The 12,802-nt window shown below is 35.1% G+C and overlaps 1 protein-coding gene across 1 annotated transcript in view; it reads right to left on the reverse strand.

The window, feature by feature from the left end:
• The window catches only part of DACH1 (dachshund family transcription factor 1), a 397,126-nt gene that overhangs the window by 166,237 nt on the left and 218,087 nt on the right, over positions 1 to 12,802 (reverse strand). The window lies entirely within an intron of this gene.

Here is a 12,802-nt window from a genome sequence, read left to right on the forward strand (position 1 = left end):
ACATTAGGAAAAAAATAAGGCATTGGGTTCTAAACAGTGTAAAAGCAAATATATATATATATGTATGTATTCATATATATATGTGATTCAAGAGTATGTGGCATTTAAATGTTTGTTTTTAATACAGTGTTATGGCTCATATTTGGAGAAAGACAGACTTGAATCTGGTACTGAGGGACAATACTGTCATGCAAATCTATCTCTCAGATGCAAGTTGTATCAGATTGTTCTGACAAATTAGGTACTATTGTCTACTAAAGGACTTCCTTATCTGTTTTTATCAATTCATTTCTTTTTTATTCATTGTTTTTATCACCTTTATTTCTCAACATTAGTGATTTATATCCAGTTAATCAGAATTTCAGGTTATTGACTAAATGTAGTACTACCTGCACTGTATGATTCTATGATACGGAAATTTCAAACCACAAATCACTCCATATTTCTGAAGGAATAAGTGGATGTTAGGCAATTATAAATTATTTTTACAAAGAAATAACTCATTTGGGCTGATCACACTTTGAAATACCACATTATTGCACTGAATCACATCTGAGAAAATACACAGAATAAGGGAAAACTTAGAAGAATAAAATAGTTACAAAGTTGCCTACTACTCTATGATGTAGTTTCAAAAAAAAAACTCACTACAAAATTAGTATTATTGGAAAGTAGAGATCTAAATAAACTTTTATGTTCATTTCTGTGTATATTTATCTCTTATCAACGACAGGAAGTGGGCTTGGCACTATAAAGAGAAGTTATTACCAGCAACGTTTTCAATAATGGGGCTATATATTCAAAAGCAATCAATAAAAAAACATACAGGAACTGACAACTAGTCAACAGAATCATTTTTCCTGAAATACTTAGCAGTAGCCTTTTAAAGTAATTGCCTGTGGTCAATGTTACTTGTATTTTGGCCTGCTTGCTTGTTAAAATAGAATGGATATCACGTCCATTAATATTTTTAGCTGTCGGAGGAAGTTTTTCACACCTGTAATAAACCAGAAGGAGGGCTATGAAACTAACATGCCTAAAAAATCATCTTGTTGTCAATTTTACCAAACAAACTTTTGAAGGTCAATAGATTACAAAAAGGTGAGGGGGGTAGAAAATGTATGTTTTTCAGATAAATATAAAAGATACATATCCTCTGCTCATCAGTAACTTTATTCTTAACAATTTCTCTCCAATTGGCCGAAGTGAAAACACTTCTCGTGTTTCTCATGTTGAACTAACCGTTTTGAGAAATCATGCCTTTAAAAAACAAGAAGTCTATGTGGGAGTTTTAATATCAACATAGATTAAGCCAATTACGGGACATATCCTTCATAGTTGATGGGAGAAGTTAGAAACTGCTGAGTTACACTTTGTGGTAAACATTTTGGAACATTGCCAAAGCCGTTATAAACATTTCTGAGCTCACTTTTCCAGGGAACTCTTTTAAAAATCAATTAGAAATGAAAGTCTTTCAATGCTAGTGTTTTAAAATGTCACGCTTGTATTACTTTTTTGCCTTGTTGTGCATCAATGGCAGTATTTCAAAACCTGTATATTAAATTGATTATATTCTATAATTAAGCTACTAAAAGGGGATAGAATGAACAAGTGTTCCAAAATTCACACCACAGCAGAACTGGTTTGCTTTTTCTGTTTTTATAAAAATAAGTCCAAGTATGTTAAAAAAAAAAAAAAAAGAGAGAGAGAGGAAGGCAAAGAAAACGGGAGGTAAAAAGAGAGTATAAATGGCCATTCAGATTTTATTTTATATTTATTGATTTTGAAAAATATTTCTTAACACTACAGGTCACCAGGTTAAAATAATAAATGCTTTATTTATGATTCCTGAATCAGGAGATTTTAGAAAGTATCCTGTGGACAATGGCAGAGGACTAGTTATGAGGCTAAATTTGCAAAAGAGAGGTCTATTCAAGAATTTACTATAATCAAGATTACTTGACACAACATTGTAAACTGACATTGTAAATGCAATTAAAAAATGTTAAAAAAAAGATTACAATATATTTGTTTAAAACTACATAATATGATTGTAGATGAATGCCTTATATGTGTGTATGTTTGAATATGTGTGTGTAAATAGTTAACTATTTTTATTAAAAGGGGATATTATCAAACCTTTTAAAGGTAGTGTCAACTGTTCAGGCACTAAAAACAAGCTAATTTTGTGTTATACATCTATGATACATAAAATTATATATTTTTAAGAAAAAATAAGGTTTTTAGCTATCAGAAAGTGTGCTGCTTTACAATGAATCACAAATTTACTGTAGAGAGCAAAGGATTAAAATTCCTCATGTATGTGTAACAAACACATTGATATTAATTGGTTTGTCCTTTCAAGTTGTGTTTATCTCTTCATTTCCATCACAGTTTCAAAGGTCACTCCATTCCATTTATAAATCCAATATGACAGAGATTAGTAAAAGCAAAAAGCAACAGCTAAATGAGTCCATCATCATGCAATCACACATCTCACAATTCATTTATCCAATTAATAAAAAATACCATCAAATGCTTCATGGTGAGGTTCTTCAAAGCATGAAAATGGTTCATGTCAAGATAACTTATTCATCAACATTTACAGTCCACGGTACAGTAAATGTAGAGAAACAGTGAAATTACACCTCAGTGGAAAGATAGCCAAGTAAGTATTTCTACATATTCCAAAATAAAATCATTAAGAAAATAAATATATTTAGTAAATTCAGTTTAGACTAGTAGCAAGTTAATGAGTTTCCTGGAACCTGAAATATACAGATGCCTCTGTGTGCCTGTGTGTGTATGTGTGTGTGTGAAGTCTAGCTATTTAATTGCTAAGGTAATAGAGTATCCAGAAGAGGACTCTAAAGGATTGAAAATAATGTTACCATTTACTAATAGAAATAGGAAATTTTCTAACCTTGATGCTGATTTTGATATATTTATTTTAAAAGACTCTGCAACCTGACCTTTCCTCTTTTGAGGGGAGGGGAGAAAAGTAGTTTTTTTTTTTTGTTTATTTATTTATTTATTTATTTTTTAAGTGGAGGTACTGGGAATTGAACCCAGGACCTCCTGTATGCTAAGCATGCACTCTACCACTTGAACTGCACCCTTCCCCTCCTGACCCTTCCTCTTGATGCAGGCCTGGGATTGGACAGTGGTAGGTATAGGAAAGCACAAGAATAAACTACATACATGCCTGGGTGCATTAAAACTGCAACTCTAGGTGGCTGACACCTAGATTGCTAAAGAAAATCATTTTAAAACAATTTGACCACCTTAGTAAGATTAGCATTTTTTTAACCTTGATATTTTCACATGAAATGAATATTGGGCTTATATTATCTATATACTCTTTGTTTTAATAAGTCCCACTCCAAAAAACGTAGTCTGATTATCCAATTGCAAAGGATGAAAGAGGAAAAACAGAAAAATCCAAACAAAAGCGAGATAATCCATAAAGAAGATCTCAGAAATCTTAGAATGCAATTTCAGCCCTTAGACAAATGATAGAGAAATAAAGAGAAAACATTTCCCCAAAGCAACTAAAACACGGAGAACTAGTTAACAGATTATTTATAGATGAGGTAGACCTTTTCTGCTAAGCCAAACATGAATGAAATTAAAACAAACTGAAATTGGTTTCAGAAGTTGTCCCTCTGCCCATCTCTCTTATAAGGTCTTTGTCTCATGAAACATTAGAAGGTCACAAAATCCTAAGGCAGAATCAAGAATGTTTACAAGGCCACTGGGTTTTGAAGTAGCTTTGAATCACTCAAATGGCATAGTGCCTGAATACCATCTATCAATCCCCACACTACATTTAATAAAGGCATCTCTCTCTTATATTTATTATTTTACACATTCTTATATAACTGTGTTGTTATATACTATATAGTTAGGTTGTTTTGAATATGAGCTTTCTTTTTCAGTTAAATATACTTCCTAGAAAAAAAGTTTAAGTTAAAGTATCATTATTAAATTTTATAAAGATGGTGAAGTCTTCTTTCCCTGGGTATCATGAAATCTAATATCTTATGTGAATTTCTTTCCCAGAGATTTTTTTCCCAAAAACCCCAATCTATGCAGTTGTACCGGTCAAATTCCAGATGAATCTCGGCTTTTTTTTTTAATTTTCATTTCAAAAAGTGAAAAGCTCTTCTGAGAATTCCCGAAATGTTGTCATTTTGTAGGAACTCAATTGTTAGAAGACTTAGAATGTGTGCTCTGAAGACATGCACAGCATTGACAAAAATGCAGAGTTCATATTTTCTTATAAATTGTTTTAACTTTAAAGTAACCACGTGTACAGATCTATGTCTATGTATATGTGTGTGTGTTGCCCTACCCAGACATACACGACTGGATACACACACACACACACACACACATACATACACCCAGATCCTGTCTTCTTTGTCCCTACGCAGATTATTACTCCCAGCTTACAAATGACCCCCAGGAAGTAAGTATACTTCTTGGCTGAACAATTTATCAACAGCTTGAAGTGACAGGAATGGTGATTCAATCCTGTGTCCCCACGTATCAGATGTAGGCCACATTCTTCAGTCTGCAGAACCAGAGAGGGAAAAAGTCCCTGTCTCATTTGCCCTTTCGTAGAGATGGAAATATTATTAGAAAGGACATAAACAGACTAATTAAATCACAGCAGTATGGCTGGGATGACAGCTGGTACAGCGTGTGACTGAGGAGATCCGTATCTGTGAGCAGGAGGCACTTCACTTCCAATCCATTCGCTATTAGGTGCTTTCAAGCTTGCTGTGCAGACATTAAATAATAACATATCATTTCCAAGACTAAAACGACGTAAAGAAACTTTTAAAAAAAGGCTTTCTAACCAAGAAATCTTTTGTGCAACGGAGAAAAAAAAATCATTTACCACTCAGTTCTGCTTTTGAGATAAAGATGTAATAATGCCATTACCTTTCATCAGCAGGATCCTTGAAAATCAACACTCTTTGCTTATCATGCTGTGAAATACAAATAGAGCTAAAGGCATGGTCTGCGAGGCACTGCTGCCGCGATATTAACTAACAGATCTGCCCTTTGTGAAGGAAACCGTATCCGTTTCATTAGTGCAGGCTCTAATTCAAAACTGTTGAAAATGAACTGCACATACTGTTTTAATAACAACATTCCTAATCATTATCAAACTGGTAATTCTCTCAGCACTGAATGGAAGGGTCTGTGTTTCCATTATGACCTGCTGTTAAAGAAAACCATATTTAAATCCTCCATTTTTCCTATCTTCCAAATGATCCAGGTTCATTCGGGGGGAGGAGAGTATTAAGAGCCTGCAGGATGATGTGCGCCACATTATTTCATCTTAAGTGAATTGACATTTTCAGACATTCATGTCAACTACTGTATTATTTACTTATTATCATTTAGTTATCCTATTTTGTATCCAATTTGACATGCCATGGTTCGTCCAAATGGCTTTGTACAATTTTGCAATATTTGGACAACGTAGAGGAGAATCACAGTCATACAAATGTGAAACACTAGGTCTGGTGACAGGGGCACTGGGCGCAGGCTTAGAAACTTGTGCGCTCACATTCACAGTAATGTTGGACCACGAACGCCCTCAGTCACGTTTCAGAGAATGTGTTTTCTAATGCTATGTCATCATGAGGTATTTGAAAATATATATCATCAAGCATTATAATTTAAAGAACACAAAGTGTAAGATTTATTTTAACCATATATTATCCATCCTATGAAGTTAAAATAGAAAAGAAAATAATAAAGGATCATATGAATGAATAAGATAAGAGTTATCTGATCTTAAAAGGATTGAATGAGGCCTGGGGTTATTTTAAACTGAAAGCCTGGCTCCCACTATACTTTATTTTTGAAGTTTCTATAAACATTAGAGCATGCTGATGTAGGTTGTGACGGATATCATTTTTAGGGCTTTCCTCGATGAAACCTGTATTTCCAAGGCTGTCGTAAATACACTTCATCTCCTGGAATGTGACAGAATCTACCATATAACATATCTTACATTTCTTTATGTTTTATGATTACACAAGGACACAGCATCAGATGGAATCATTCAATTTATAGTTCTTAACATGAAATGCTTGAATTATTAGGTTTACTTCATTAACCTGTCATTAGCTGGAGTAAGCAATATTAAAATCAAACCAATAACACTGGGTTAATGATGTTCTCTAACTGTCCACATATGTAAAAAAATCTTCATGAAAATGAAACAGACACTACATAAAAAGTGGAAATTTTCTCTGCGTTCTGCTTATCTACACCATACACTACATTTAATAATTCATACAGGAAACTAGTACCTGTTATTGATCAAACTCTAATGATGTTATTTACATAATGAAATGGATTCAGAAGCACATGCTGAAATATTTTTAAATGAGAAAAGTGTTCTTTTTAAAATGGAAAGATTTTTTTTCCCACGGTCACCTGTTATGATCCCTAATGTTTTCCTTCTCTTACAGAAACAATGAAGATCAAAAATATGTTATGAGGGAAAACGCAAAATGATGCCAAGCACTTTCTAGAAAATCATGAAAAAGAACTGAATAAAATGACACTTATTAATACACATGCTTCTTTTCTCCTTCTATGCAAAATAGATATTTTCCACCAGTATCCATCATATGTAAAGATTACATAATATGTGAAATGATGTATTTCAATATACATAACGACTTTTTTGGACATTTAGGTTGTTTCAGTTTTGTATTTTATTTTAGTAATTACTGTGAAAAGTAACTTCTTTCCCTTTATCTTCTAACGAGGTTTCAAAAATCAAAGAATTTTAGAGCGAAGAGGGTAACTGGGCATGAAACTCTTTATTTATTAAATACAAAATCTGAGAAATTAAGAGACTTGTATAAGTAGCTAAGTTATTTATTAGCTGTGTTATTACTAAAGGCTAAATCTTCTGATGTATTTTGCTCTCCGCTCCTGCATCTCAGTTTTTGGATGTATCCAGGACTTGCTTGATCATATTACAAGTTGTTCAAATTATAATTTTGTTTTAAATTAGCTGTTTATTCTTCATATTTTCACATTAGATTACCTTCTTTAAAATAGTCAATGAAGAAGAAAGGCCAGGAATCATGAATATTTACAAATGCATTGAAATTTATGAAAGAATCGCTTACTACTTTTTTTTTTAGTGTTGGAGTGAGCAATTTTGTGTGCAATGTCAGGGTATGAAGACATCTTTTGCATAGGAAATGATGTGACCCATATGGCTTCTTCACAATCAACTGAATTACAAACCATGGCAGTTCCTACACTTTTAGGAGATGCTTATATGGTCCTTCCATTAAAATTCTACTAATGTGACATCTGTGAAAAGGTTTATGTTTGGACATACTTTCCTCATTATATGTGAAGCCACACAGAGCAAAGGCATAGATTAAAAGTGTTTATATATAAATTGACAGCTATCAGTTCTAAAATATTTCTCATTTCATGTGTCAGAATTTTTTTTTTTTTAACCTTTTAGGGTAGTCTTGTGTGTTTCCATGTTTACAACACCCTGCCTGTTAATATTGTTAAATTGACTCATCAGACAGGAAGAAGGATCTTAATCATCATTGTTAGGCCAAGAAATGTTAAGAAAGTTAAAAAAAAAAAAAACTTTCCACATTTAATCTGTTAAACAATGGCAAATTTCTTATGAATCAGTGATACTGTAATTGAACTGGAGACATTTTTAGAGCAAGCTTGCTTTGGCTTTTTCACCCTCCGATTTGGAATCTGCTCACAGTACTGCCAGCTTAACCAAAAAGGATTAACTCTCATATCCAACTGAGAACACAGATAATTCTCAGTAATTGGTAAAAAATGAAGATGAATGGGGCTGAGAGATAAGGAGCAATTAGCTCATCAGCAGTTACAGCTGTGCACTCAATCCGGATCCATCTCTCGAGTCTCGGCCCCTTTTAAAGAACCTAAGCAGAATGAGCACAGGACACCCCCTCCCCAAAAAATTGCTATACCTGCCCATCATCTCTCTAGTCTTCCATTTTATTTCCTTACGACACAAAGACACCTGTCATCGCACGCTATGTAAATTACTACCTCTCCCAGGACCTATGTCTAAAGCCAATCTTCTTTTTAAACTTTTTTTTTAATATAACAGAAACCAAATGACTACTGTAGACACACTTAAATTCCCTGTCAATCGTTTCATTATAGCAGCATCATCTGTTTGAAAATATAAGCTATTCCCTCATCTAATTATAGGAAGGATTTGAGGTTCATTAACATTGCCAAGGCAGAGAATCCAGTGTGCAACTCCAGAGCTCTGTTTGGTGGCCTGTTCTCAGTTCCCTTTTATTTGCTTTCTCAAGGTCTCTGAGACTTTTTCCTGAAATCATAAAATGAATTTTTCCTTCCAAATAGACACGTGAGAGAGAAGAAAGGAAATGACTACAACGTAAACTATTTTATTTCTTTGGGCATGGTTTAAAAAAAAAGATAAGGAGATGGTCAGTCTGGGAAGATAATTTTATCTCCCTATCTGCCTGGCTTTTTTTTTTTCCCCCATTGTTTATTTTGTTGGTTGGTGGACAGAAGCAAGGAGTACGGAATACCACTCAAGACTTCTTTAGTCCCAAACTCAAGCCCCTGTTTTCGCTTGAAACTCCTATATCCTTGTAACTCTTGCAAGTTTGAGAAAAATGAAAAAGAACCCTACATTTCAGGCATATGAAACGCATTCAGGTTTGGGGATCACTACACCAATGTATTCTTGCCCACATTCCGCGGTGTTCAGAAAGAGAAATTCTGAAGTCTTAAGATCACTTCCTTAAAGAAATAACAGCAGTTCGGGGGTTATGACTATAGTTTAAACAATAAGATTTTCTTGGGACATCTGTTTTGAGATCACATTTTGAATAGATATGAACTCATTTCCTACTAAGCAAGCAATCTACTATTGTTGATAGCTGTTTACCAGTTCTATGAGTCAGATATTAGCGAGTGGCAAAGGTCCCTCTTAAATCCTCCGAGTATTCTTTAAACTGTGTACATAGTGTTTTCCTTAAATAAAATGTTAAGAGAAGTAAAAATGCAGTCTTTTCCTGCCTCTTGGTAAATTATAGTCCACAGACTCTTGCACTTGGGAATAATATTTAATGTATTTATCTTTAAAGGGTTGTTTCCTCTGTTGTTATTAGTTAAGGGGGTAAGATATTAGGTTTAGCAAGTATTTAAATAACAGAGAAACTATTACAAGATGCTCACTATGTCAATATTTATATAGCATCTAAAAACCAGAAGTAAAATTAAGTTTCCTTTATTTAGATTAAATCGATTGTGACTAATTTAGTAGCCTCAAGAATGTGCATGATGCCAAAAAAAAAAAAAAAAAAAGGATAAGCAGATAAAACACAGCTACAGAATAACTATGGAATTGACCTTGGGTTCACCGGTTTTAAATTCTGCCTTTCCAATATCCCAGCCCCAATTTCCAAGCGGCATTTTTTTAAGCTGGTTATGTAGATCAGTCCTTAAAGCAAAAAAATAGCAATTTATCTGGCCTGTATGTTGTGGATAGCGTTGCCACTAAAGAGAATCCAGGACATTTTTCCTTCTTATCTGCAATGTAGCTCATATCAGCCAACCTGTCACAAGATAGTACTTGATATAAACAAGAGATTGCAAAGACATCTCAGTAATCAATATCAGGATGGCTACAGTATGGAAACCCCAACCAGTGCATATCATTTGTCTCAGCATCTATTTCTATGGCCAAATGAAGCATTAATTCAAATCATAAATCTATGGTGATTTAAATCTGGGAATGAGCACCTGCCTGCTTTAATGATTTATTTTGTACATTTCAGTAAGCAGGAGATTTGTCCATATGAACTGACAGGTCACCTTCAGATGCCAGGAGCAGACTGTTTATCACCATGCAGACTAGCATCTCATCTTAGCAAGTAAATATTAAACTAAAAGAATCCAATTGATTGTGGATGAGGGAGAATGGCAACATGGCCATATATTTTACTCAGTGTGCTGATGCCTCACTCGGGTCTATCCTGAAGTCCTCACTTCTTCCTAAAGTGATCATTCTGTTGGAAAGATGTGAGCTCAAGGTTATCACGTAAAATTGGGATATAAAATAATTATTTGTCAGTGTCACAGGTCTCTTGAAACACCTTTTTTTCTGGCTAATTTTTAACCATTCATACTAAGAACTGGAAAGAGTCATCGATAATAAAAATATCCCTTCACCACACCAAGCCAAATTAAAACAAACAAAGCAAACGCAAAATTTATTTTCTAGAGACAATAAAGATTTATTTACAACCAAGTTGGGAAAAGAAAACAACAAAAACAAAAAACAGTGTTTCTACATACAGAAGCCTGAAATGTTTAACAGAACTCTGAGCTAGATGAGCACAAGAAAAAAGAATCCTGAATTGACTGCAAAAACCTCACTGGATTTGGGCAGGGCTTAGCGGTAACAATACATCAGTTAAGTAGCATCTCTCTGAGGGGTTTCACCACTTCAAAGGGCCAATTGATAGATTCATGAGAGCAGTACGTCTGCATTCTGAAACATAAGGCTTTGGAGATTCCTGGGATTCCTCCTGAACTTCACAGCCTTCCATACCACTTCCTAATCCTGGGGGACCCACCACATCCTGTTATGTTCCTAAGCACCTCGCGCTAACTGAGGTTCCTGGGGGACCCACCACATCCTGTTATGACTGTCTGCAGAGGTAGCCACCCAGCCCACAAGACTGGACGCCCCTTCAGTGCTGAGACTGGTTTAGGATTATTTCCTTGTTCCTAGAATAGGCTATAATCAAACATACAACAGAATCCAAATGATGTAACAGCTGCCCCCAAGTTTCCTCATAGGCCTGCAGCTCAACAGATAGTACCTAGCAGAGGGAGCAGGAGAACAGAGGAGGAAGCAGTGGTGGCTGCAAAAAGAGGAAGAAGGCAATTTTCCAGAGGGCAAGTTTGGAGAAATAATAATAGCAAAAGCAATACCAGAACGACTGACCTTACGGGTGACCAAAAAAATGCAACAGAGATTGTAATGGACAAAACGGTAAACACTTGACAAATATAATTTCCTTTCATTCTCATGATGTAGATACTATTGCTCATGCCATTTTATCAGATGTGGCCGTGAGGCTCAGAAAGTTCACTTAACTGTCCAACGTCACAGAACTAGGAGTTACTGAACACTTACCTAGAGGCAGGCAGTGTCCTCAGAACCAGAGAAGACTGGGGTCCACTTAAAGCAAAGGCTCAATTCAGCAGCTGTTGTGATCTATGCAGCCCCAACCCCCAGCCCCCACCATTGCCCTCTAGCCCCCCCCACTCCACCCCCTCCCTCCCCCAAACTCTCTCTGATCTCTAGATAAAGAAGGGGCCGATGGTGCACTCTGGAAGGGTGATAAATCACCAATTCTTAGAAGACAGCAGTATGTGAGAATAGAATAAAAATGACAGTGATAACACTTTTCCCCCAAATTAGCAGCAGGCACGCAATATACACGATCTACATGCCTTAGGGACTAGCCCTGGCACTAATGATAACACCATCTCAAAATATTAAGACCCTTTAGGAAAATTCAAAAAAAATTTCTGTTTCTGGTTCAAACTGGATATTGAGTGTCAAAAATAAAAAGCAATATAAACCAGCAAGTACACACCTTAATGGAAGAAAAGTGATTTCTTCCAACTAAAACACAAAAGAAAAATTCAAATTGTTTCTTGTGTAAGCCATTATGATCACCTAGGTACCCAAATAATGATGGGTAAGCTACAATTTGGTCAGAAGGCAAATGTTATTCTATAATATCTAATATTAAATGTATGCAAATGTTTAATTATGAGCTATGTTCTCACTATCTTACGTCTATTGGTTTCCCCAAAGTCTACTTCTGCTCTGCTGCTCAGGAAATTCGAACAGAGGTATCACATTTTAATATATTTTGCTCTAAATGCTACTAAATTGCCTAATTTAAAAGTCCCTCCTCACTACACAACTATCAACAACAGCCTGCATTAAAGGCTTAGTCTTCTAAAATTTTGAAAACAATCCAAATTATGTTTTGGAATTATAACTATAATTTAGAGTGGCCAGTTACTTTGTTTTCGAAGTGTCCAAGTTGGCTCTGTTTTATAGGCCAAAGTAAAAGACTACTATTTTAAAATAATATGTACTCAATAGCTCTAAAAAGAGAACTGCAATTCTTTCCTTTTACTTCAATACTGTTGTCAACTTTTAAAAGTCTCAATTTATATGTGTAAACTATGACTAAACAATCCACTGCCCTCCATCTTCTCAATAGAAGTACCTCGGACGCAAGCCACGATGTTTCTCTCAGCCCCTTTCAGTTTTTGAGTCATGCCTTTTGGCTGTCTTCCACATCTTTTCAGCCTTCTAAGAATTGCTACCACCTTCTTTATAATCCTCTCAAATCAAGCCAACGGGTACTGCTCCTTTTCTATTTCTTTGTCTAGTTCCCCCGAAAAGTTCTGTTTCTCTTTTCACACTGCGGCTTCTCTCTGGCATCACTGAAGCGGTGGTATTTTGTGTTTTGTGTGTATGTTTTAATATTACTTCCTCCTGTGTTATTCACATCTAGCATGTGAGTCCATGGAACTGTTGTGAAAATGATTATCACCAAAGCCCGCGGTATTCCTTCATATTCTCTTACCTGGATGTCAATGGAGTGGAAGTAAAAAGCTGCTGATTATCTAAAGAAGTTAATCTGTTAAAATGCTGCATAGAAAAGAAAATCTATTTGAA

The sequence above is a fragment of the Camelus bactrianus genome, chromosome 14, assembly GCF_048773025.1.
Source record: "Camelus bactrianus isolate YW-2024 breed Bactrian camel chromosome 14, ASM4877302v1, whole genome shotgun sequence".
NCBI lineage: Eukaryota > Metazoa > Chordata > Mammalia > Artiodactyla > Camelidae > Camelus > Camelus bactrianus.